The sequence below is a fragment of the Meles meles genome, chromosome 9 (assembly GCF_922984935.1).
Source record: "Meles meles chromosome 9, mMelMel3.1 paternal haplotype, whole genome shotgun sequence".
Lineage (NCBI taxonomy): Eukaryota > Metazoa > Chordata > Mammalia > Carnivora > Mustelidae > Meles > Meles meles.
The window spans coordinates 32,871,056-32,896,984 of NC_060074.1; the positions used below are offsets into that span (position 1 = coordinate 32,871,056).

The window sequence follows — 25,929 nt, forward strand, 5'->3', positions numbered from 1 at the left end:
CTTAAAAAAAAGAAAACCAAAACTCTCCAAATCAGTTTTATTTCCTGTGGTATCAAATCTGACTTAATGTTATAACTTTGTTAACAGACCAACTAAATATTTCGTTAGGTTCAAAAAAGGAAAAAGCCCAACCCTCCTACCACTAGGGTAATGAAAGTCATCTTTTTTATAGAGCACTGCGGTTGTTGTTTTAGTCATTTGTGTTTTGGTTTGCATTTGTTTGCTTGTGGGGAGGCAGTGTACCCGCACTCAGGTCTTCTTTCCTTTTGCAGTGTTTAAAATGAGATAAATTCTTTAAAATACAGTAACACTTCTAGATTCAGAAGTAGAATGTCCAAAAACAATAGTTTGGAGTAAACTTTAGCCTTATGACAACAACTATCAATCTTGTGTAGATAGCGCGTGCATTTACAGAAGATGGGTTATTTGCTGGGTTAAGTGAAGCCAAAGCAAGAGAAATAATAGGAATTTGCTTTGAATCTTGGGAGTCCCTCTCGCTTCAGATATTTACGAAAATCATTTTATTTTACAAAATTTGTCAACAATGTGTGCAAGCACAGGATAAATGATCCAGTTAAGAATGAAAATGATAAAAAAAAGAATGAAAATGATATGCGTATCATTTCATGATCTATGTTAAGATTGAAACACCACAGCAGTAACTGCGTTTCTAGTTATTTTTCGGGGGGAGGGGCGGTCTTTTCCCCCCGGAGAGACAGCCCCCTTGCAGACCCTCCCCGAGCCGCCGGCCCTCCGCCCACGTCGCGGCCGCGGAGCCCGCCTCCCCTCCCCCAGCCGCCAAGGTCTAATCCCTCCCGCCGGCCGGGTCCCCACCCCTCGGCCGGTGGCGGCTGGGTCCCGTCCGCGGCCGCTCCGCGAACGACCCGTAGTAACCCCGTCCCGCCCCTGACCGACCGCGCCGAGCTCCCCGGCCGGAATTCGATAGGCCCAGCCCCGCACGCGCCACCGCCCGCGGGCCAATGGGCGGCGGCCTCTCTGCATATGCAACGAGCGCCGGCCGGGGGTGCGCGTCCCGGGCGGTTCGGCTCAACAGACGCTGGTTTGCCGGCGCCGGCCTGCGACGCTGGGATTGTGGCCCCGGCCGGGGCTGGGACCAGGCGGCGGCGGCGGCAGCAGCGGCCGGGACAGCAGACGGTCGCCCCCTTACAGTGTGGCTGCACCAGGGTCCCCAGGAGGCGGCACGGGGCGTGAATGCTCTGGGGGCGCAGCCAGGCCTGCGTGGGCCCGAGGCTGGAAGAGCTGGGGCTCCGGCGTCGCGGTGAGTGTGGCGCCCGTTGTGGGAGCGGCGGGGGCTGGTCGGCGGCGCGGCCTCAGCGTGCGGCCGGGCTGGGCCGGAGGGCGGCGCGGGTTTGGGGCCCGGATGTGGCCGCGGAGCCAGGCCCCCGGGCTGTGCGCCGCGGGGGTCGCGTGGCGTGTGTGTGTGTATGTGTGTGGAAAAGCCGGGCAGGGTGGGAGGCGCCGCCGTGGGGTCTGGGAAGCTGGTGACGTGGGGCCTGGGCCGAAGGGCCCACGCGAGCGGGGGAAACGGCAGCCGGGTGACTGCGCGGTCGGGGGGAGGAAGGGTGCCCCGCGTCCCTCCCGGCGCTGTGGGGGTGGACGGCGTGGGGGGCTGGCGTCTTTCTTTGGGTGCGCGTTGACGCGTTCCCTGCGACGAAACGGAGCCCTGCGGTTCCGGGAAACCCTGCTGGAGGGACCGGCGCGGGTGTGTGTTGACTGTGGGGAGAAATTGGGTGGATGAGCAGGGGCGACCTTGGTATTTGTTGTGGCCGCGATGGGTGCTGGTGGGGCTAGGACTGACCGGTGGCTGGGGTTAAGAGTTGCAGGTTTACTTTTCCCTAAGTGCGGTTTAATACATCAGTAACAGAATGTGTCACGCTGAGGTGGTGCTCGCGCTATCAGCAGTCCAGCGGGGGAGGAATGATCAGGCCCGCTTCCTAGGTGAGCATCCCGAGGCCGACATTTAACTGGTTTATCCAGTCTGCATTTAGAAAATGTGCTCTAAGCTATTGCATGTATGACCCCTCAAAAATAGAAAGGGTAGAGCAACATCTTTAGAATTATATGGAAGCTAGAGGAGGAATAGGCCTGTGTGAAAGCGATCACAGCTGAATACAGTGACAAATAGTTGACAATTTATTGAGGCTTTATTACATGCCAGGCACCATACTAAGTGCTTTATGCACATTACCTTCACGCAGTTAACAGCCCTCTAGGGTGATGCTTATTCCCATTTTACAGCTGGAGAAACTGCAGTTTGGACGCATTAACTTGGCCCAGATCACAGCATGTTAAGAGAAGCTGGGATTCAGACCCGCCTGTCTTAAAAGCCAGAGCTCTTGCATCTAACCACTTGTATTATGCTGCCTCTCCTTGGTGGTTGGCTGAACAGTTGCCACCGGAGGGGGGGAGGGGTGGGCCAGGAGAGCTGTAGTTTGATGACCTTCATTCCTGATTATCACAACCTTTTTTGTTTCTCCAGATTAGTCCTGGGAGCTGAAGGTTGTTGCCCTGTTGTCTCAAAGTGTATTAGGAGGTTATTGAAGGGAAGAGGTGTAATGAGATGGTAGTCATTTGCACAGACTTTGTTCTTTATTCTGGCATCTTCCTCTGCCGTTCTTACCTTGGGGATGACTAAGACTTCTATAGTCACTGTGGCATGTTCTTTAAACTATTCAAGCTATCTTTTACGGGAAGGGTCAAGGTGACAAATCAGCTCGTGTCGTCAAGTCTCTGTTACGGGATTTGTTAAGATATTTCGACAGGATTTAAAGCTGAAATACTGAGTCTAAAATGCCCTTCTTGAAGAAGAAAGGAAGAAGAAGGAAGAAGGTTTGAAAAAAATGAAAGATGGGTAAATTATGAGAAAGGAAATTATGAAAGGGTAAATTATGAAAGGAAGAAGAAGGAAGAAGGTTTGAATGAAAGATGGGTAAATTATGAGCGGAAAATCATGCTGTATCTGGTGGGGGTGTGTGTCAGATCTTAAAGCCTCAGGATCTTGTGCTTCCCTGCTGTCTGGTTCTGCTTAAATGACTATTTCCATTCCTCATTCAGTTAATTGCTCAGCCAGAGCCTTTCACTCATGTTGTATTTTAGGTACCATGTAAGGAATGTAGTGTTGAACAGAACTGATGTGATCCTTACTTTCATGTAGGAAACAGCTAAGAAGCAAATCATCATACAGATAAATACTTAATTACAAATTATGAGAAGTGCACTGAAGGAGAAGTTTCTGAATGAAGTTTTGATTCATGAGAAGTTTTGTGAATGAAGGTTTTAATGAGGATTATGATTTAGATGGAAAGTAGGGAATTTTTTGAATTGATAAGGTGAGGTTTTACAATCTTGCATTCTGAGTCTGTAATTAAATGTGCCTAATGCAAGAGTTTGAGAACTTTTGAACACTAATGTTCTTTTCGTTTCATGGTGTCTGATCCTACCCAAAATACCACTCTAGCTCATGTTATAAGATGGAAAATGAGATCAGGAGCTTTTTGAAGCAGTCATTCTGCCTTACAGCCTAACTCTTCTGTAGTACTTAAATTTTCCCCTCTCAACGTGAATATTTGGGAACCAAGAATCATTATCTAAACTTTGGGAAAAAAAAAAAAACAACAACTTTGTACTTGATAGGAGTTGGATGTTTTCAGGAAAGCCAGGTCAAAAAGGTGACAGGTTTTCCTAACTTGAGGTAAGCAGCATTATGATTATCAAAAGTATCCAGGGTAGTTATATTTGACTTAAAATTCTCACCTCTTAGGAGACAGAATGATTATGTGGTTTGGGAAATGCAAACTGTTAAGTACATGAATATTTCAGTTGAATGTGTATTAAGCCAGTACAAATAATTCATTGCAGTACGTTTACTGAAATGCTGTCTGCATGCAAAGCACTGCTAGGTGTACCATGTGGAATAAGTAAAAAAGGTGAATTTGACAAAGTCCCTGTTTTCAAGGAGATTTAAATTTAATGAATAGTAACGCTCAGATTTAAGTCACGTCTCTCCCCCCAACCTTTTCAAAGTACTCATGTTAGCCCATTTGATCCTTTTAAAAGCCTTGTATCACCAGGAGAAATACTGAGAAAAAGGAAATTTGGAGGTAAAATTGCCAGACATGGTGATTAATAGTTGGGAGAAGCTGTACAGTGATTACTAGTTTACTGTCTTGGAGCCATCATACAGAGGTGATGTAGACTCCTTGGGTGAGATTGCCTGTGGAGAGGCTAGAATGAGAACAGCTGGAGGCCTGGGATGGAGCTGGGTAGAGGAGGCTGAGCTTGGCAAATGAGATGGAAGGAGTGGCAGGGGAACCTGGCTCAGGTGGGAGCCATAGCTGGAGTGGTATCCCTGCAGCCAGTGGGGGAGCTAGGAGGGAAATTGAGTAATGTCCTATGGATTTAGCGACTCCGAGGTCATGGGTGCCCTTTTGCAGGTGATGTTGATGGGGTGGGAAGCAGAAGCAAGTAGAAGGTGAAGAAAACGGAGATAACAAGAACAGGAAACTTTCTGGAGTTTTGATTTTTATCATTTGAGTTTAAATTTTGATGGGAAGGTGTTCATGGAAAGGGAGAGGTTGAATACAGATGAGAAAAGTGTTTGCTTATTTTTGCAAAGTTCCTGAGAAGATGGAAGAGAGTGGGATCCAAAGGAGGCCTGAACCTTAGCCAGGAGGAGGGACACCTTTTCTGTAGTAACCCAAGACAGGCCCGTAACTGATCTGACACTAATCAGTACTTTATCCTGGAGCCCTGACAATTTTCCAAAAATTACAAAGAACTGTTAAATTCCAAAAAACTAGCTCAATTTTAGCTGACCTGATAGGTTCTTTACAAAACCTCACTATAGAAGCTTTGTGTGAAATTGATTTAATGTGTGATTTAGTTTTGATTTCATCCACCTTAATAGGGTATATACTTTCATCTGACTTGTGATTGTTTCTCTCCTGAAAAAGGAGACATTATAAACATTGCCCTGTGATTTCTTCTACATGCTATTTTTAGTTTCATAAGAAACAGTTTTTAGACTACTTCTCTTTCCCTGACATTTTAAATGACTTAATTCTTTTCATTTAAAAGTTTAGCTTCTTGGGCACCTGGGTATCGCAATTAATTGCCTGCCTGGTCCGAGGGTCCTGGGATCGAGCTTCGAATACGGCTCCCTGCTTTGGGGAGGAGGGGGAGCTGCTTCTCTCTCTTCCCTATTCCACCCTGCTTGTGCTCTCCCTCTCCCTATGTCAGATAAAATCTTTTAAATAAAAGTTTAGCTTTTGTTTTTACCGGAATATGTTTTACATACATACTTGTAATTCCCACTCTGAGGGATAAAGCATAATTGGTGGATGATTCAGTGGGTTCAGCTGATCTGCTAGTTCTTAAATAGAACTGAAGATACCTAAATAACCTTTTGGATAAACCGCCTTCAGTTACAGGTTTCTACTTGCCCTTGTTGTATTTGTTATATGTAGGGAGACTGCTTTATTCGTTCATGTATTTATTTAGTGCCTATCTTGCAAGACACTGGGAATTTGAAAATGATTGATAGTCTCTGTTCTCAGCTCTTCTTGGTTGATGGAAGTAAGTTGTATAAACATTATATGGTGTAGGCAAGGAAGGTGTAAGGACAGAAGTATTGCAGTGTGGTATATAACCAGTACAGACAGCAGGAGAGGAAGAAGGGGAGACTGCAGTGAAGGCGATAGTCACCTGAGTCTTTGTCTTTTCTTTTCTTTTCTTTCTTTCTTTCTTTCTTTTTAAAAAGATTTTTTATATTTATTTGACAGAGAGAGATCACAAGTAGGCAGAGAGGCAGGCAGAGAGAGAGAGAGAGAGAGAGAGAGAGGGAAGCAGGCTCCCCGCTGAGCAGAGAGCCCGACTCTGGCCTTGATCCCAGAACCCCAGGATCATGACTGAGCTGAAGGCAGAGGCTTTAACCCACTGAGCCACCCAGGCGCCCCGATAGCCTGGTGTTCTAAGATGAATTGGGCTGATGTGAACCAGGGAGCCAGGGAATAGGAAGTTTGTCTTGAATTTGGTCCAGGTGTGTATGTCTACAAATATGTTCATATTGGAGATATTATAATATCAAAGAATATTAGAAAAATAAAAAGCTTATCTTGCTGTCCTAACATTGCTCAAGAGGTGAAAAGCTTTCCATTTTTCTGTTTGTCATGGTCAGCTTTTCTATCCCCTACCTCACTTAGAAAGTAACCACAATTAACACTTTCCTGCTGCAAATCTTTGTTTTTCCTCTTCTAGAAGATTGGTCTTTGGAATAAGGCTAATAGCCAACACCATTACAGTACTTCCTCTGGTCAGGCGCTATTCCTACTTTCTTCTCACTTATAATAGTTAGGGATTCTTCTTCTTTTTTTAATCACTTATTTCACAGATGAGGAAATTGAGGCACAGGGAACCTAAAGTGACTACTAGCCTGTGTGTGTTCTGGATCTCCTCTCAAGCAGTTTGGTTCCAGAGTCCATCCATGTTCCTATACCCCGGGCACTGCATCTCCTGTCTGGGGTGACAGGCTTGTAGTTCTTACTGACCTCTGAAGACACAATTTATCAGGAAAGGAGCTGTGATGACATTTAGGGACAGTGTTAATCTGTTTTAATTACACAAGTGTCCCCCCCCCCCCCCCCCCCCCCGCACCAAGCCCTCTTCTTACAGGGTAGGACATAAATAGTAACAACCTAAATTGAGGGAATTTAACTGGAATTTTCTTGTACTTGAATGTGAATCCTACTTCAGCATTCCTTCAGGGATAATTATAATTGCCCTTTTGGAGTTTTCTGGATTGGGAATATAAAGCAATTTGGGATGCTGTAATCTAATACATTTTCTTCCTTCTGTTAAAAAGACATGCTTTCTGTATGTCTGAAAAATATTTCATAATATTTAATCCAGTTAAACCCACTCCCTTCCCCTAAATCCTCCAGTTAACCACTGATCTGAGTTTAGTGATCTGAGGCATTTGTAGGCATTTCTCTACAGTTTTATTATCCCCAAGCAGTGTATAATATTGTTTCATGTGTTTTTAAATAGTAGTATTGTATGATTGTGCAACAACTTTTTTCACTCGTTATCACTTAATCGTTGTGGTTTTATCAATTGAGTTTCATCAAAGTGGGTATGTACATGTCTATTTAGCTCATTTATTTTCACTGTGATACGGTGTGACATTTTAGGACTACAACACATTTTGTTTCCTCTTTGCTCTCTTGATAGACCTTTAGGTTGCTGCTGCTTTTTTTGTTGTTGTTTTTATGAATACTAGCATGAGTATTCTTAAACATCATTGCTTCTCTAATTTCATTTTTGACACTGTAGTCCTCCTGCACTCCTTTTTCTTCTGTATATCCTATATCCGAGTTCCTTTAATCTTGTCATTATTTGACTCATAGTTGTAGTACAAAACCACAGTGGCTGCTTTTCCTCTAAAGTTCTTTTTAGTAACTTTTAATTAACCTTGTTCGATTTTCTTCATATTTATTTATTTATTTATTTTTGTTCTTAGGCAGTTTTGCAGATAAATGCCTAGTATCCGTAAGTTCTGTAAGTGACTGTAGGGATAATTCCGTAAGTGACTGTAGGGATAATTCATGTGTGCTTCCTCTTGGGAAGTTTTTGTCAATCTATTTTTGACTTGGCCAGTTCCGTATTTAATCCTTGTTTAATATTTTTTCTCTAAAATCTGTCTTTTCCATTGTAATTTGGTGAGTAGGAATGTGGACTTTGGAGTTAAGATTGCTTGAATTTGGGGCTTCTGGGCGGCTCAGTTGGTTAAGTGGCTGCCTTAGACTCAGGTCATGATCCTAGGGTCCTGAGATCGAGTCGAGTCCTGCACAGGGCTCCCTTCTCCGTGGGGAGTCTGATTCTCCGCTCCGCCCGTCCCCCTTGCTTGTGATTTCTCTCTCACTTTGTGTCTCTCTAAAATAAAATCTTAAAAAAAAAAAAAAAAGATTGCTTGGATTTGAGTCCTGGATTTACTTCTTGATAGCTGTGTGACCTTGGGCAGCTTGTTTAGCATCTCTGTGACTCAGTTTCTTCATAAAATATAGATCATAATGGAATCTACCTGTCGATTGTTATAAGGGTTTATATAGGGTAAGTGCCTGCATGGAGTCAGTGATCAATAAATATTAATCATGCTAATTTTAGAGTATGCAGTATATTCTAAGTTTATCCACTTTTTATTACTGCCTTCTCTTCTGAAACAGCATTATTATCTTTACATATACAAATATACTTCAAAGAATTGTCTAATGTATTGTAAGGTCTTACAATGGAGACTGGGAAGAAGTATTATAAATCATAGAAAATTGAGTAACATCAGTAATTTAGGCTTTATCTTGTGCTTTAATTTTCGGGAAATATTTATAAAGCACATTGAAAGTAGGTTGACATAGTGTACTTCTCATTCAAGTAATTTAAGAGTTTCCTCTTGTTTTTAATACCTTTTGTAATACGATCTTAATAATGATTCAGGTAGCATTTCTAAATACACTAATTATCCTGTATCATCAACTCTGTGCTGTGGAGTGGAGGAGTCATGTGTATAAAACTTTCTGTGTAAATTTGATTTGGTTTCTTAATCTTTCTAATCCTTTTCATTTCAGTTTCTTTAACATAAATATTTTAATTCTCACCTTATGAAGTTATGAGCACTCAGGGAGATACAGATGGTAGTTTAGGATACACAGGTGACCTCCTGTGTTGGTTGCTTGCCTTCTCTGCCTCCTGTCCCCCCCCACCCCCGCCCCGTTTTCTTTGTCTTTCCTTTCTCCCTTTCTGTGTATTTTAATTGAAAAATCACATATTTAATGTATACAGTTTGAGCTTGTACATGTATACACCTGTGCAACGATCACCATAATCAAGGTAGTTTACATATTTATCACTCCCAAAAGGTTCCTTGTGCCTCTTTTTTTTGTTTTTTTCTCTGTCCTTCAGAAGCAGTTTTTTTGGTAAACATAACAAGGTATTCTGAATCCAGTGTGTGAGGGAGTCCATCATATGGTAGAAGTGTACATCATTTTTTAAAAAAGATTTTAGTTGTTAGAGAGTACACACATGAGCGGGGGGGGGGGGGGGGGGAGAGTGAGAGAGCGTGCGGGAGCAGAGGAAGAGGGAAAAGCAGACTCCCTGTGAGCAGGAAGCCTGATGCAGGCTTGACCCTGAGATCATGACCTGAGCTGAAGGCTGAAGCTTAACTGACTGAGCCACCCACCTGTCCCAGAAGTGTACATCATCTAAGTGGGAGTAGGAAATAATAATTTCTTAAGGACAAGAATGTTCAATCTATAGGAGGATACAGACAAGATGTGGTTCATATAGAGTGAGCAATACAGACGATAGAATGGTCATGTTTGCCCAGGGTAACCAGGAAAGGTCTTTTGCTGAGCGAAAGAGACATGAGTTGGATATGAAGAAAGAGTTGTGTTTGAGGATGGTACTCAAATGGGATGTCCTGGGCAGTTGGGAAAGAGTGGGACTGACAGATAAAATTGAGGTGTTAGCTGGTTTAGGGGGGTTAGGGAAGCTTTGGGAATGAATCATATCCCAGAGGGCAAGCAAAGAGCAGAGGTATGGAGAACAAATAGTTAAGAACTTACATGAACTCATTTATTCATTGTTTCCTTCAATTCAGAAAGTAGTTGCCTAATGCATGGAAGGTTCTAGGAGTAGGAATGGAGATTGAGCAGCCAGCAAGTGAAGAGAACCACGTGGGCTCTGAGTTGTTAAAGTTGTTTCCAGTTGTGCCACCATGATGACTGTTGTGCCTGGCATTGTGGCATTCTCCACACCATTTAGCTTTTCTGGAGTTTGGGTTTCCTTGCCTGTAATCCTTTCTTGCTCAGCAGTGTTATGATCTGCTTTTTTGTTATCTATGCCATATTTCTCTCTTTGGTTTCTCTGAAACTTCATTAGCTTTGTGCATTTCCCTCTGTGAGTTTATTTTGTGTTTACTTCTTGGAATTCACTGGGGTATTTGCATGGGTTTTGTTAGTTACTAGCTACACTGACTGATGAAATAGTTAACCTTTTGAATATTATTTTAGTTCCAAATTGATTTTGTAGATATGTAACAGCTCGTTTTTCTGCATTGATGTTTCTGGGTTGTAAAATATTCACTATTATTTTGGCCAACATTATAAAAAGTTCTTCAGCCACAGAAGTTTACTTTTACTCATTTTACTTTCATCAGGATTGCAGTAATCCTCATTCTATATCTTGACCTTGGTTTTTTTTTTTTTTTTTAATATTTTTCCCCTGGTGATTTTTTTTTTAAAGATTTTATTTATTTATTTGACAGACAGAGATCACAAGTAGGCAGAGAGGCAGGCAGAGAGAGGAGGAAGCAGGCTCCATGCTGAGCAGAGAGCCCAATTCTGGGCTGGATCCCAGGACACTGGGATCATGACCTGAGTTGAAGGCAGAGGCTTTAACCCACTGAGCCACCCAGGCGCCTGACCTTGGGTGTTTTTAGTGTAACACTAAAACAACCAGAAATTTTCTTTTCCCATTCAAGACTGACTTGATCTCTGGACTTCTTTCTAAGTTGAAATACGGAGTTTATTTTAGTTCCATAGAAGACCAGAATGAACTAATCTTAGAATTGTAGATGATGACATTTTAATGTAAACAGGATTCACATTAATTGAAATTATACCACATGGACCATAATACATTGGTCATTATTACTATTTTTTACATATCCACGGTGAATATTTTCCTAAGTCCTTTTGCTTTTGTATTGTAACTTTCCATTTGCTAGTGTGCTAGGGTCTAAGAATTTGTATTCATCATTTACCCTGAAACTAGGCCTGTCTTTGTGGACTGATGCTTATTTTGACAGCATGGCACTCTTCTTTGAAATTTAGTATTTAGTTTGTGTATCACTTTCCTGAGGTATAAAATGAATACCTGTTTATCCAGTACCATCTCGAGGTGGGAAGGTTGTGGGAGATAGTAGCTGGCCGGAAGTGTGGAGTGAGGTCAGAGAGGGAGCTCATGAGACCCCAGGTGTAAGGAAGCAGATTGGTGTAGTAGAATGGAGTGACGAAGGGCTTGAGGTTTGTGACCACACTGTTACTTAAATCCCCAGATCTAGTTCTGCCTCATTTTAGTTTTGTGACCATAGCAAATTCTTAACCTCTGAGCTTCAGTTTCTTTAGGATCAGGGTGAGATCTGCCTTGCAAGGTACCTGTGCTCCAGGTGTGTACATAGCCCATCTCTGTGGTACAGGGAAGAAGAAATGTTAGAAACTTTCTTTCTTTATAGTAATTTCTACATTTTATGCATGATTCGTAGGGTTTATGATATGGTAGGACCAAAGTACATATACACAATATTAAAGGTACATGTGTTTGGAATGCCAGTAATTTTTACCAAAAGGGGCTTGTTGTGATCCTTGAAGTCTCTTAGAGAGTAGGCTCCTAGATAAAAAACTAGGCCCTGCTTGGAGGCTTATTAGTTTCGGGGCAACTTTGTGGATGGTTTGAGTTTGAAGAGCTTGGGTTAGTTGGCTCTGGGAAATGGATTGAAGGTTATTGGACTTAAGGAGCATGTCTCTGCAATTTCATTTGAAAAATGGGGGACATATAGGCCTCTTGCCTTCAGCTCAGTTCATGATCTCAGGGTCCTGGGATTGGGCCCCGCATTGGGCTCTCTGCTCAGCAGGGAGCCTGCTCCCCCCCACCCCCGCCCGCCCCGGTCTCTCTGCCTATTTGTGATCTCTCTCTCAAATAAATAAATAAAATTAAAAAAAAAATGGGGACATAGTAAAGCTGGCATGTGTAATGATTGAGTTAGTTTGTAAAAATCTTAAACTGTATATTTTTTACACGATATCATGTATCAGAATATTATAGTTTATAACTCAGAAACATGAGTCAGTATTAGGGAATTGCTCTTGATGCATGGATAGTTTGCTTACAGATAACTGAGAGCTGACTGTATGCATGTTTAAGTTAATAATGTTTATGTTATGTGATGTCCGCAGACAGGCATGTTACCTGTAGGTGATTAATTATAGCTTTGTGTTTCTTGTTACTGATTTCAAATAAGCTTCATGAGATAATAAATGTGTTTGTTACCTTGTTAGATGTGTTTCTTTTGGACTCTTTAAGGGGCAGTTGCTGTGTTTAAGTATCCCTCCACTAGAAAAGAGAGCTCTATGAAGACAAGTGTATTTGTGTATTACTTACTGATGTACACCCAGTGCCCAGCATAAAGATACTCCTATTTTGTTGAATCAATCAGTCTGCGTATCCTTGCACAGTAAAGGACAAGAGATAGTGTTTATTAAATTGAATTGAAAGATTTGAACCTAACACCAAACAAATTTTGGAAGGCCAACAACAACTTGACACAAAATGACCAGTCTGTGCTTATTAGTGGGAGCTCAGGAATTCTGAAAGAGTAGATTTACTGTTGATAAAATATGCGTATGAATAGCTTGCTGGCTGAGTACTAATGTGCAGATTATAATTTAGAAATTTCCTGATAAAGAAGATAAGAAAGTGTGATAGATTTGTGTCAGGCCAACCTGAGTTCTTGAACTTTGATATGGTAACTCCTTGTTGCCTTTTTTTTTTTTTTTTTTTAAATCCAAAGCCAAAGGTATTTATTTATTTGAGAGGGAGCATGCATGCAGGTGCACAAGTAGGTAGGAGGGCAGAGGGAAAGGGAGAGGGAGAAGCAGTCTCTCCATTGAGTAGGGAGCTTGATACACTTGATCCCAAGACCCTGAGATCATGGCCTTGAGCCAAAGGCAGACACCTAACTGCCTGAGCCACCCAGATACCCATGCTTGTCGCCTTCTTAAAAGCCTTTGACACTCCTGACAGTGTCCTCATCAACCTTCATTGTCTGCCTTTGGTTTCTAGGATACTGTTCTTGCTTTCTTTACCTTTCTAACTGGCTTTTGTAGTGTCTGTCCTTAATCTTTTTACAAGTGAATGTACACTGTATTTGAGGGATTCCATGGTTTCGACTCTAATAGGGATAGGGTCAGTGATGACTCTCAATCTACATCTGCTGCTCTGTTGGGAGCCCCAGTCCTGTATTTCTGACAATATCTTGAATCTCTCCTCTAGTCATTCCCACACACTTAACATCCAGCCCTATCCTCATGCACTCTCCTATGTATCTGCTCTTCCTCTCATATTCCTTGTGTCTATTGCAAATCACCCTACCATTCTAGAAATGTTGAATACTAATTTTTAAAGCTTAATCTTCACATTTCCCCATATCCTGTTGTCTTGCTTTTTCTGTAACTACTGCTCTAAACTCTGTACTTCATCCTTCACTTGAACTATTTTTTTTTTTCCTGAGATTTTATTTATTTATTTATTTATTTGTCAGAGAGAAAGAGAGAGAGAGCGCGCACAGGCAGACAGAGTAGCAGGCAGAGGCAGAGGGAGAAGCAGGCTCCCTGCCAAGCAAGGAGCCCGATGTGGGACTCCATCCCAGGACGCTGGAATCATGACCCGAAGGCAGCGGTTTAACCAACTGAGCCATCCAGGTGTTCCCACTTGAGCTATTTTAATGTCTACATACCTGGAATCCTTTTCTGGTTTCTTTTCTGTGATAACCCAAAGTAATCATTATGAAAAAACAAATTTGGTCAGCTGCTTTGCTTAAAACGCGATCTCATTCTCTCTGCTGTGTGTTTCTATTTTTCATTTTCACTTCTAACTTCCCTCCTGTTTTCCTGTACTGCATCTGTTAAGCTATTTAGTTTCCTCATTGTGTGCTTACTCATGCCTTCGTGTTGACAGGAATGGAGTGCTAGCACAGAGAGGTTGACACAGCTCTGTGGCACTGAGGAGGACCTCCCCTAGAGGCTTCAACTGAATCTTGAAGGACAAGTTTACATTGGCAGTCTTCAGCTTCTTTTAATTCTCTCAGATTATTTTAATTGAATGCCAGTTCTAAGTTCTGTAGAGAATATTACTGGATCAGCATGTCCTTATTTTTGATACAGGCCTCCTAGGTCATAGGCCGCTGGGTCCCTATTGATGTTGTGTTTGCAGTAGTCCACTGGGGTGGAGATGGGAGCCAAGGGCATCATAGAGTTCCGGCAGAACCAGTGCTTCTCTCTCTGAAAGTGGCAGGCCAGGCAGTAGGGTGTGCGGGCTACCATGATAGTACTGGAGATTATTTTATAGTTAAAAAAAAAAAATGCTTAGGAACAAATGGCTTTTGGGACGTGGGAGCTGTGGAAGAGAGGAATTGCCAGGTTATTCGTTTCACAGATCTGCTCCTCATCTTTCTAAGATTTAAATCCACCCATTGGCTCAGTTCCGAGTTTTCTTTAATGCTGCTTAACTTAATCTTTTAACCACTGATCTGAAATGCCACTATGGTCCAATACAAAAATCCCGTGACAGTTTTCTGGTTTCAAAATTCTGTACCAGAACAGTTAGTGTTATTTTTAACATCTAATAGGGTAAGTATGCATTAAGTATTCTTGTTTTCAGGTTTTATTAGCAAATCTTAAAATGTTTTCCTCTAGATAAACTTGGAATTACTATCAAGTGATCACAGACTCCCTATAGCCCTCTACCCCCAGCTACAACCTTATTTTTAAAAATCTTTTTTTGATTTCTGTTTTCTACTTTGATTTTGTTTTCCTTTCTGGGGAAATAACTCCCAGCCTTCCAGCCTTTTTTTCTTAATATATCTGTTGACTTTTAAATTTAATATCAGGTGCTCTTCTTAATTTTAACAAGAGCCTTTTTTAAATTTATTTATTTGATAGAACACAAGTAGGCAGAGAGGCAGGCAGAGAGAGGAGGAAGCAGGCTCCCCATTGAGCAGAGAGCCCGATGTGGGGCTCAATCCCAGGACCCTGGGATCATGACCCGAGCCAAAGGCAGAGGCTTTAACCCCCTGAGCCACCCAGGCGCCTCCAAGAGCTTTTTCTTATTTTTAATCCTGTATGGTGCACCAATTTTGTTTCATCATTTTAATAGCCTCTCCTATCTTTTGGAAGATGAGTCCTATGTATTTAAAGTATTCTTTCTATTTCCTGCATCGACTGTTTCCATCGAGTTCCCCCCACTTCAGTTTTCATCTGTGTCTTTCATTGTGATGGGTTTTTTTGGTCAAATGTCTGGTGATCCAGAGCTTCATATTCTCTCTGGATTTTTGATTCTGATTTTTCTGTTTCTAGTCCCCGCTGCCTCCATCAATAAATTCCCCGCACTGGCATGGGAATTAACAGTATGAGGGATGGCTATTCTGCATACAAATCTGGATAGCTCTTTAGCATGGCATAGAGGGCAGTGCCAGTGAGCACTTGCCTTTGCTTTTTAGAGCTGCTGTAACACCGCAGATTTGGTGACTTAGCACCACAGAAATTGATTATCCTACAGTTAAAAGAGGCCAGAAGTTTCTTGGGCTGAAATCAGGCGTTGGCAGAGTGTTGCCCCTTCCAGAGAAGAACCTGTTTTTGCCTCTTCAGTTGCTGGGCCTGCTGAATTCTGTGGCTTGGGTCCAGACTTCGAGGCCAGCACGTTACAGCTCTGCTCTGTCCTCACATTGCCCTCTCTGAATGTCAGATCTGCCTTTCTTCCAAGGATACTTGTGGTGGCATTTAGGGACCAGCTGAATCCCATACTGCTCTCTCATCCCCAGATCCTTAATTCAGTCACATCTGCAAAGATCTTTTCTCAAGTAAGGTAACATTTGCTGGTTCCAGGGTTTAGGGCCTGATGCCTCTGGGGTCATCTGTCAGCCTGCTTTCAGGTACTTAAGAGTTCTCCAGTTCTTCTTTCCTTTCACAGATGCTATTTTAATTGCCTGTGGTTTCCTCTCTCGTGTCCTTTGCCAAAAATCTGTGGATCCACTCAGTTCTTAGTTAAATAAATCAGTTCTTAGTCAGCCTTCCTTGACCTTCTTACAGAAGACCTCATTTGCCTGTTTCCTTAATACAGCCTATCTCCTTATCCAATAGTTTTTGTCATCTCAGTACTTGGTCCTGGGAGCTTTTTGAGGCCTATGGACACATTTCCAGAGTGGAAAGCATTGGGTATGGAGCTGAGTAGGCATTCATTGATTAACTAGTTGTGGAGGAGATTCAACATTTATTAAGGGCCAGTTAAATACTAGGACCTGTCGTGTTGGGCCATTTAATTAACAAAATAAAATATGCACATGTGCCAGAATTTCTCCAGGGCAAATTTTTTTTAGGAGGCCTTTGCTAGGTCATAGGAATTTACATCCTCAGCTTTGCTGGATGCTGCCAAATTGCTCTCCAAAGTGGCTGCATTTCCCCCAACAAAGCCAAGAGCACTCTTGTTTCCTATATCCTTGCCAATGCTTGTGATGTTTTTTCTTTCTCCTTTTTTTTTTTTTTTAAAGATTTTATTTATTTATTTGACAGAGAGATCATAAGTAGGCAGAGAGGCAGGCAGAGAGGGAGGGGGAAGCAGGCTCCCGCTGAGCAGAGAGCCGGATGCGGGACTCGATCCCAGCACCTTGGGATCACGACATGAGCCGAAGGCAGAGGCTTAACCCACTGAGCCACCCAGGCGCCCTCTTTCCTTTTTTTTTTTTTTTTTAAATTTTATTTATTTATTTGACAGAGATAGAGCACAAGTAGGCAGAATGGTAGGCAGAGGGAAGAGGGAGAAGCAGGCTCTCCACTGAGCAGGGAGCCTGATGTGGGGCTCGATCCCAGGACCCTGGGATCATGACCTGAGCTGGAGGTAGCCGCCCAACCAACTGAGCCACCCAGGTGCCCCGTTTTTTCTAATTAAAAAAACATGATGGGGGAAATGATAATGTTTTCATTTGTGTTTAATACTGAGACAATTTCATAGTTTTTTTTTAAATTTTTTTTTTTCAATTTTAAGATTTTATTTATTTGACAGAGAGAGAGACATAGAGCACAAGCAGGGGTAGTGGGAGAGGGAGAAGCAGGCCCCCCGCCAAGCAGAGAGCCCGATGTGGGGCTCGATCCCAGGACCCTGGGATCACGACCTGAGCCAGAGGCAGACGCTTAGCAACTGAGCCATCCAGGCGCCCCGAGACAATTTCATAGTTAATGGGTGTTTAGGTTTTTTCCCATGGACATATGTAGCCTATTTTTTCTACTGAGTTGTATTTTATTTATAGAATTTCAACAAATATTCTGGATATGAATTATATATATACGTTGTCATCCCTATTTATGTATGAGGAAACTGGCATATGAAATAGCAGGTAAATTTGTAAGATTTCCCCCAACCTGGATGGATAGATGGATAAATGGATGAATGGACGAATGAATTTGTTTAGAAGACTCTAAACAAATGAGAAAGAGTGGGGGGGTTTGGTTATCTGGTTTTAAGGCCTATTCCTTTTTTTTTTTTTTTTAAAGTATATTTGGCTACCTTGACAGGGAATAAGGAAGTTAATTATGAGTAGTGATATGCTAAATTTTGTCAAAATACTTAACTGTTAAGTCCATTTACAGACCCTGTGAGTTTGGGCTGATGTTAAATTATTTATTTTTAAGCCTATAATGACCGCAAACCTGCCTGCTTCACAAGCAGTTGAGAAAATCGTTGAGGGGCTCCTGGGTGGCTCAGATGGTTAAGTGTCTGCCTTTGGCTCAGGTCATGATCTCCAGATCCTGGGATCCAGCCCCAGGACAGGCCCCCAGCTCAGCAGGGGAGTCTGCTTCTGTCTCTCCCCCTGCCTCTCACCCTGCTTGTACTCCTCTGTCTCTGTTTCTTTTCTCTCTCTCTGTCAAATGAATTAATAAAAATCTTAAAAAAAAAAATTTGAGATTAGTGGATAAAAGTGTTGTATACACAGTGAAATACTGTTTATAAATCTTAGTAATTATTCTTCTTGACCACTACCATTATGAGAGAAGAAACTCAATATGTGCCTTCAAAGTTTTGGATGTACCTTTTTTTTTTTTTTAAATAGACTTTATTTTTTAGAGCAGCTTCAAGTTTAAAGCAAAATTGAGCAGAAGGCATGGAGATTCCTGTATACCTCTGACCTAAAGTATGCACAGCCTCCCCATTATCAATAATCCCACACCAGAATGATACATATATTGCAGTCAGTGCACCTACATTGATAACACCATTATCACTTGGCGTCCTTATTTTACCTGAGGGCTCACTCTGTGTGGTGTACATTCTGTGGGTTTGGACAAGTATGTAATGACGGTTCTACCACCCCCAAAATCCTCTGTGCTCTGCCTGTTACCCCATTTTCCTTCTTAACCCTTGGCAACCTTTTACTGTCCTCAATAGCTTTTCCTTTTCCAGAATGTTACAGAGTTGGAATAAAAAAGTATACGTATCCTTTTCGTGTTGACTTCATTCCCTTCGTGATGCGCATTTAAGTTTCTCCATGTCTTTCGTGGCTTGATAGCACTTTTCTTTTTGTGCTGAATAATATTCATTCCATTGTCTGGATGGACCACAGTTTATGCATTCACCTACTGAAGGACATCTTGGTTACTTCCAAGTTTTGGCAATTATGAATAAAGCCAATATAAATATTTTTATGTAGTTTTTTTTTTTTTTTAAATTATCATAAGCTTTTAGCTCATTTGGGTAAATACCAAAGGGACTCAGTTCATCCAGGAGGCTGGATCATAATGTAAAGAGTATGTTTAGTTTTCTAGGAAACTATCAAACTTGTTTTCCAAAGTGGCCATGCAGTTTGCATTCCTACCAGCAATTAATGAGTTCTCTTGTGCTGTATTCTTGCCAATATTTGGTGGTACCAGTATTTTCAGATTTTTGCTATTCTAATAGGTGTGTAGGGATACATAATAAGCTTTTTTTTTTTGATGAAAGGTTAATGAGAAAATGTCATTTGCTACTGTGATAGATGATGTTTTCAAAAAAAGCAGACATTTTTCTGTGAGCTTTTGGAAGTAAAAGTATCTCCAGGAAAAGGTTGATTATTTGGCTCTGATCAGACTACAAGTAGTAATGTTTGTCTTTTTTTTGTTTGTTTTGACAGGTAGTGAATCAAAGGCGCATATTTGGAAGGCACTAGCACCTCCTACCATTGTCAGCTGGTAAAAAGTTAATTTTGTTAACTACAGAATATTCCTATTAAGCATAAACTGTGTTAAGTTAAAACCAAGTGTGTCTAAACTGTCAAATTTTTAAAAATTCGTCCTACTTTGTGATTGTAGAATTATGAAAGTTAGGAGAAGGTAGCTTTTGTACCAATTTTAGTTCCATACAAATACATTGGAACATTAAGCCATGTTATTCAACAATATCACTGATCTTTTCTCAAATTTTTAAGTATCTGAGCGTTTCTGAACTCAATAATTGATTTTGTGAAGTTTAGCACTAATTAGAGTGGTATTACCATTTCAGAATGTGCTGGCCATTTAAAATTTGTGTTAGTGTTATTTGAAATTCCTAACTGGACATCTTAACCAAGTTGTAGGTTCCAGGCCTGGGAAACAGCAGTGGGTTTTTTGTTAACCTGCAGCAAGTTCTGCATATTACTCATAGTTGTGGTGGGCTAGAATATGGCAGGTTGTATTCTTTCCAGAACTGTTACAAGAAATAATCCATGTTGATAAAATACTTTGAGACTATAAAAGCAAGCAATAAGCATTTTATCAATTAGAATCATGAGTGTTGACGTTTATCTTCTGTTTCATTTCAAAATTTTTGTCCCTCCCCCCCATCTTTGCACACATTGGTCAAATTGAGTAATCTTTGTTTTCTATGGATTTTAAAAAGAATGCAAGTAAATATTTATTATTAAAAACTAAACAGTTTAGGAGTCAGTGAGTAAAAGGGTAACTTCTCTGTTCCCATGATTCTTCTATGAGGGGACCAGCCCTTACCAGTTTGGAGTGTGTCTTTCTAGTCCTTTTTATGTGCAAATCCAAGGTGACCATCTTGTAATGAAGCAGGTGTGATGGAAAGAGAATACTCCTTGTCTGTTGATGTGCCTTCACTTTATTTTAGACATTTTTTGCCCACATTTTCTTGAATTGTATACTTAGCCACATGAATAGCGCTTTGAAGTCACTAAGTAAATACATTGGAACACAGTAGATTCTCTACAAATTTCTTTTGGTGCTTAGTGGGTTTTGGAAACTCCAGACTTGGAATTTCTAGCTAAGAATGACCCAGCAGAGTTTAGATTTACAAAGTAATTGAAATTGCAAAGGTAATTTACCATGTAGGGGCACCTGGCTGGCTTAGTTGGTAGTGTGTGTGACTCTGAGTCTCAGGTTTTTGAGTTCAAGCTCCATGTTGGGCATGAAGCCTACCTACTACCTAAAAAAAAGTATTGTATATCAAATAATGGGTATTAAATAGTAAGGCATTTATATAGATGATTGCAGTCAGTTTTTTCTTTATAGAGGCTCAGCTGGATTGGGGTAGACGGGGGAGTGGTTTTGGAGTTTAGTATATCTACTTAGGGGACAAGGAAGTGGTGAGTGGTTCCTGGGGAAAAAGTGCTATGGCAAAGTGACAGAAGTAACTTTATCTCTCATTAGTTTGCCTAGGGAAAGGACATTTGTCGCTGTATACAGGTTGATATATTGGGTAGTAAAGGGAAAGTTACAGACGGTTTGAGGAACTCGGTGTCTTGTATTCTAAAACTTAGAACTGCATGGTGTTCCATGTGGGAACTGTGCATATTCAGAAGGTCTGTGACTTCAGAAATGATGGAAAAATTGAACTGATGTGCATGTGAACATGTCCTTTTGTGATGGTCAGAGTGTAGTATTTTGGGCTCCTTAAAAAATCTGGAGAAGCGGATTTTGATTACAAAGTTTTGTTTTAATGCTGTTGGCATTAGTAGTCAACTGAAAAAGGGTCTGTAGAATTTGAAGAAGAACATTAACAAATAGAGTTGTACATGAATAACTGTAAACCCATTACCATAGGTATTGTCTAGTGTCTTAACTGTTAAAGAGATGCACAGTTAGTCATTATTCTTATTTTTTTTTTTTTTTTTTTGGTGTTCAGTTATATTGGTTTAAAGTGTATTCTGTTCATGATTCTGGTAGTTTATATTTAAGTATTTCCTAGAGTAGACAAGTTCTGATGGCCTTTAGGACTTCACTCACCTTTATCCAGTATTGCACATTCAGGTGGTAGCAGAAAGGGTTATCGGTGCATATACCCATGCAGTAGAGAGAAATTATTCAGAATATTGTTCATTCCTATGTGAAAGTGATCTAGATTTGAAGGTTGGAAGGAGATGGGGACAGCAGCAGGTTTGCTGTTTTTTTTTTTTTTTTTTTTTTTTTGGCTACTCAAAACGATTTCCTAGAGTAAGGTCAGATAGTTCTCATAGCTGTTGAAGCTAGAAGATTCCTTTTTCTTGTGCCTTCTATTTTTAAAACACAATCTAGGTTTTGAACATTTACAGAAAAGCTGCAAGAGGCCAGAAAGCTGGGCACACTGGAGACTGGAGGAGAGACAGGAAGACCGTATCTTCATAGCTCTTGTTTCAGAAAAGCTATATTAGCAGCAAAATAGTTTATGGGAACAAGAAAATTTCTGTAAAGAGTTAAGGAAAAATAGAATAAGATTTTATGAATTAAGTGAAAAACAGTAAAAGACTAAGTATTCACTAAAGGAAGTATTGCATGTTTAAACCTTATTCTTAACTATTTGAGGTTTAGATAATATAGATAACAAAGTTGATACAATGTTGGTTGTGATTCAGGTTATTTATCCCGTAATTACATGTTTCTGTAACATACTTAACAGTTCTCGTGATTTATATTATTTTCTTTCTTTTTTATTAAAGATTTTATTTACCCATCTGACAGAGATCACAAATAGGTAGAGAGACAGGCAGAGAGAGAGAGAGAAGCAGGCTCCCCACTGAGCAGAGAGCCCGATTCGGGGCTCGATCCCAGGACCCTGAGATCATGACCTGAGCCGAAAACAGAGGCTTAACCCACTGAGCCACCCAGGCATCCCTTATATTATTTTCTTAAGTTTTTTTTTTTTTTTCTTTTTTTTTTTTTAAACAGGGGAGAGAGAAAGGTGAGGGAGGGGCAGAGGGAGAGAGTGAGAATCTTAAGCTTATGCCCAGCCTGTCCGGGGCTTGATCTCACAACCCTGAGATTATGATACCTGAGCTGAAACCAAGAATTGGAAGCTTAACTGACAGAGGCACCTGGGCCTCACCTTGCTTTGTTTTTAACAACATGCCAAGATAGAGATAAAGGGCTTTTGGGCTGAGGAGGGTTGAGGAAAAAATAAGGAAATAGCTAAGGAATCTTACTGAACAATTTATAAATTCTTAAAATTAAGTATAGATATAGATTGGATAGATTTAGATGGTGTAGATGAAAATTATCCTGAAAATACTAATTTTGACATGTTAATCCCTTTACATTCTCAAAGGCTGAATTTACCTGAACTATCTCCTCAAACGTGTTCTTTATTTTGCTTATTTTAAGCATGTTACTTTTGCTGACATACTTCATAAGTTTGCAATTATTTAGCCTCTGGCCTTTGAATTTTCTTCAATTTCATTTTCTGTTTTTAAAGTAGGGAAGGAAATAGTTGAGTTCAAAAGTGAACTTGTTAATTGAGCCATCAACCAATCCTCTCTTCTAGGTTTAGTTTCATGTAATACTAAATAAAGTACTTACCTGGATTGAGTTGAAGTTACTAGTAAGACCTTCAAGTACCAACCATCTAGGCTGATGTCATTATATAATCTAATAGTTCATGTTCTCCTGAAATATTTATATAGGTGGCTCTCATTAAACATTTTGGAGATAATTGGAATAAGTAAGGAATTAGTACTGCAGAGGGTTAAATGGTCCTATTCAGTATTATAATATAGTTAAGGCATTTACTTCTTCGCTGGATAGGACACACTGATGAATTTGTCAAAATAGTGCTATGAAGTAGGGCTCCTAAGGTTTAGTTTTTATGCCCAACCATTTGAATAGTAAAAAGATGACTGAACATACCATTCTCCCCATTTCCCTTCAACGGATTAACCTTAAACAAAATTCTAGGATAAAAAGCTGCACTTCCATATAGAGAATTTCATGTCACTTCTTTTGGATATAATAATAAGGGGAGTTATGTGGTTTGGAAAGTGAGTAGAAAGAATAGGAATAGGGCTTCCCTTAGATGAGGAGGGTGAAGCAACATAATTCAGAGAGCCCATGCCTGTGGTGTGAGTTGTCTGGATGGGGGGTGTTTGGGGATCATCTACCACATGATAGGATTGATGAATGGACAAAACCACTTCTGACTTCCCTGTGTGTTGCTGGGCCTTGGCATGAGGTTATTAGCAGTAGATGAGACTATAAAAACCCCGAGAGTTGGGGAAGTCTTTTGAGGATCAGCTCTTTTAAAAGTATGGAGGTCTGATAAGTTGAGTTGGTTAAACAGAGTTGGTCCTGAATTACATTGCACATCCGTTCTTTACCTTTGGGTGTGGGGTAGGATCCACAAAGTGGGATCCAATAGTTCTGTGTCATAAAATTCCAGAATATTTAAACTTTAGTATGGAGTGCTAGCTGTGAGAAAAAAGTATTCTTCATAAATGTTTTCCTAAACAAAAACAAATTTGTCATCATCTAACTGAAGCTCCTGGAGAGAAATCCTCAAAGTTGACTAGTGAACTAGAGATGCTAAATGGAATCATACCAATTCCAAATGCAAGATGTGTTAAGTATCCGTATTCTCTTTACTTATTGTCCTATAAGGAATTCTATGGGTGGATCTATGATTTTGGGTTCTTCTAACCTTTAGAATCTTAAATGCCTGAAACCTGAAAAGGTAATGGTAACCCAGAGCTGAGGCTGGAATGCTTCCTGTGAAGCAAACACACCACCCTTCTTCACACATGCTAGCTGCTGAGTACTCCTTGTGGTCTTTGATACATAAACTCTTCACATTTTACAGGTGAGGACATTGAGGCTTAGAAAGTCAGTTGACCTAAGGTGACATTTAGTAAGTAGTAGAACTAAGTGTCAGACTCCATCTGTTTGGCTCCATGGCCTAGGGTCTCAGTAAGCATACATTCAACTTAAGTATCTTCAGAATCAGTGAGGGTATAAATAATCACGATGAAAAAAAAATATTGGTATTGGTATATATAGTTTGGCATAAATGAATTTAAAGTGCTACCAATACATGCATTGTGTTTTGTAGTTTATGTAGAGTGTGTTCACCTGCTTTCTTTGTTCCCAAAGGGAGTTTTGTGAGGCTTATTACTACCATCTCCCCAGTTCTACAGTGAACCTGAAGCTCTGGAATGTTAAGGGAATTGTCCCTGTTATATAATAATAAGTAAGCGGGGAGGCCAGCATCAAACCAAGAGCTTATTGTCTAAAAGGAGCAAGTCTATTGAACATTTTTATATGCAAACTAGTATTGCAAGTGATAGATAGTACCTTCAGTAGATTATATAAAGTATGTAAATTAAACTCTATAAGTAAAATTGCTTTGAAATTATGCATAAACAGAACTTTGTACCTAAACCAACTATACTAATAACCAGCACTTATAATGCCTTTGCATTTTCCAGAATCCTTTATTTTTTGCACTTCTTCACTTTAAATTTTGCAGATTAGATAAATGATGACAGACATGGGAAAATAAGGCATAGAAAAGTTACTTCATTAACAAAAGATCAAAATTAACTAGTGGTAGAATCCAGGCTGTAATTTGTTTGCCTATTCTGTGAGTTGGTTAATTGTGGGGTGACAGGTTTGCCTAAAACTTTCCTGGTTTTAGTACTGAAAGTCCTGTGTTTTGGGAAACCCCACAGCTGGGGCAACCCAGAGTGGTTGTCATCCTAATTAATTGTCACACTTCGTGGTAGACTGGGGATGGGATTAGGGTTGCCATATAAAACAGAAGACAGTCAGTTAAATCTGAATTTCAGATAAAAACTGAATTTTTTTTTACTACATGTTCCAGATACTGCCTGGGACATATGTGCACTAAAATCTGTTGATTTTTTATCTGAAATTCAAGTTTAACCAGGTATCTTCTGTTTTTATTTGTTAAGCCTGACTGCCCCAAGTAAGAGTGAAGGGACATTCTGGTGTATAAAAAGATTGAGCTGGTTTTTTGTGTAGACCTTAGGCTTTACACATTTATCTGCATAAATAAGTGTACCATCTAGCAGTACTTGGCTCTTGTTTTTAGATGGCTAGAGATGCAAGAGGTCAGGATGAATATATGAAAACATAACTTGCTCAGTGCATTAAAATGTGTGTGTGTCTGTATGTGTTGGTTGGTTTGAAGTAGTTCTGAACTCGACAGGAAATTTAACCCAGGTATTAGCCCATTCTATCTTTGTTGGATCAGTCCATCAAACACTGGAATATTCTCACAGACCATCCATATTGTCTTTCGACTGTATGTTAAAAAGTATTTTTGCTGTTAAGATAGTGTATTCACACAATTCAAAATGAATTGATTGGAAAATGCTAAAATTTTGGAAATGGACCTTAGAAATCTTCCTGTTGTTTGTTTGTTTGTTTTTAATGCATGGCACTTCTTGTACTATCTACCCTCCCCCTGCCCCCCCACCGAAGGAGAAGAGTGTCTTGTATAGAAGACAGGGCTAAAAATGGGTTCCTCTGCTCATTTACTTCTTTAATATTTGATGATTGCCAGTACTCCAAGATTGATCTGGGAGTGCTTGGCATCAGTACAGTTTAGTCTTAAAATAGGTTTACTTGAATTCCAGCATCATTAGTGATAAGAAAATTAACAATTTATTGACTTAGAGAAGCAAGGTCTCATAGTGACCGGCGGCAGAGCCAAGACTAGTATATATGTGTATTTACGCATGGATTTTTGTGCATGTTCCAAACCCCTTTTCTGAAAAGGGAGGAAGGAAAACAAGCCATAAGTGACTCTTAAGGATACAGAACAAACAGGGTTGATGGAGGGAGGTGGGTGGGG

At 40.5% G+C, this 25,929-nt stretch overlaps 1 protein-coding gene across 4 annotated transcripts in view; it reads left to right on the plus strand.

The window, feature by feature from the left end:
* Window positions 1-1,030: 1,030 nt before the first annotated feature.
* The window catches only part of ACSL3 (acyl-CoA synthetase long chain family member 3), a 66,672-nt gene continuing 41,773 nt past the window's right edge, over window positions 1,031-25,929 (plus strand). For 2 of the 4 annotated variants that reach the window (XM_046018786.1, XM_046018782.1), the window contains exons 1-2: window positions 1,031-1,279; window positions 19,007-19,064. The gene's annotated coding sequence lies outside the window, so the exon portion shown is untranslated. Of the gene's footprint in view, window positions 1,280-3,200; window positions 3,351-19,006; window positions 19,065-25,929 lie in introns of those variants that run through there. The other 2 variants (XM_046018783.1, XM_046018785.1) reach the window with 2 other exon arrangements.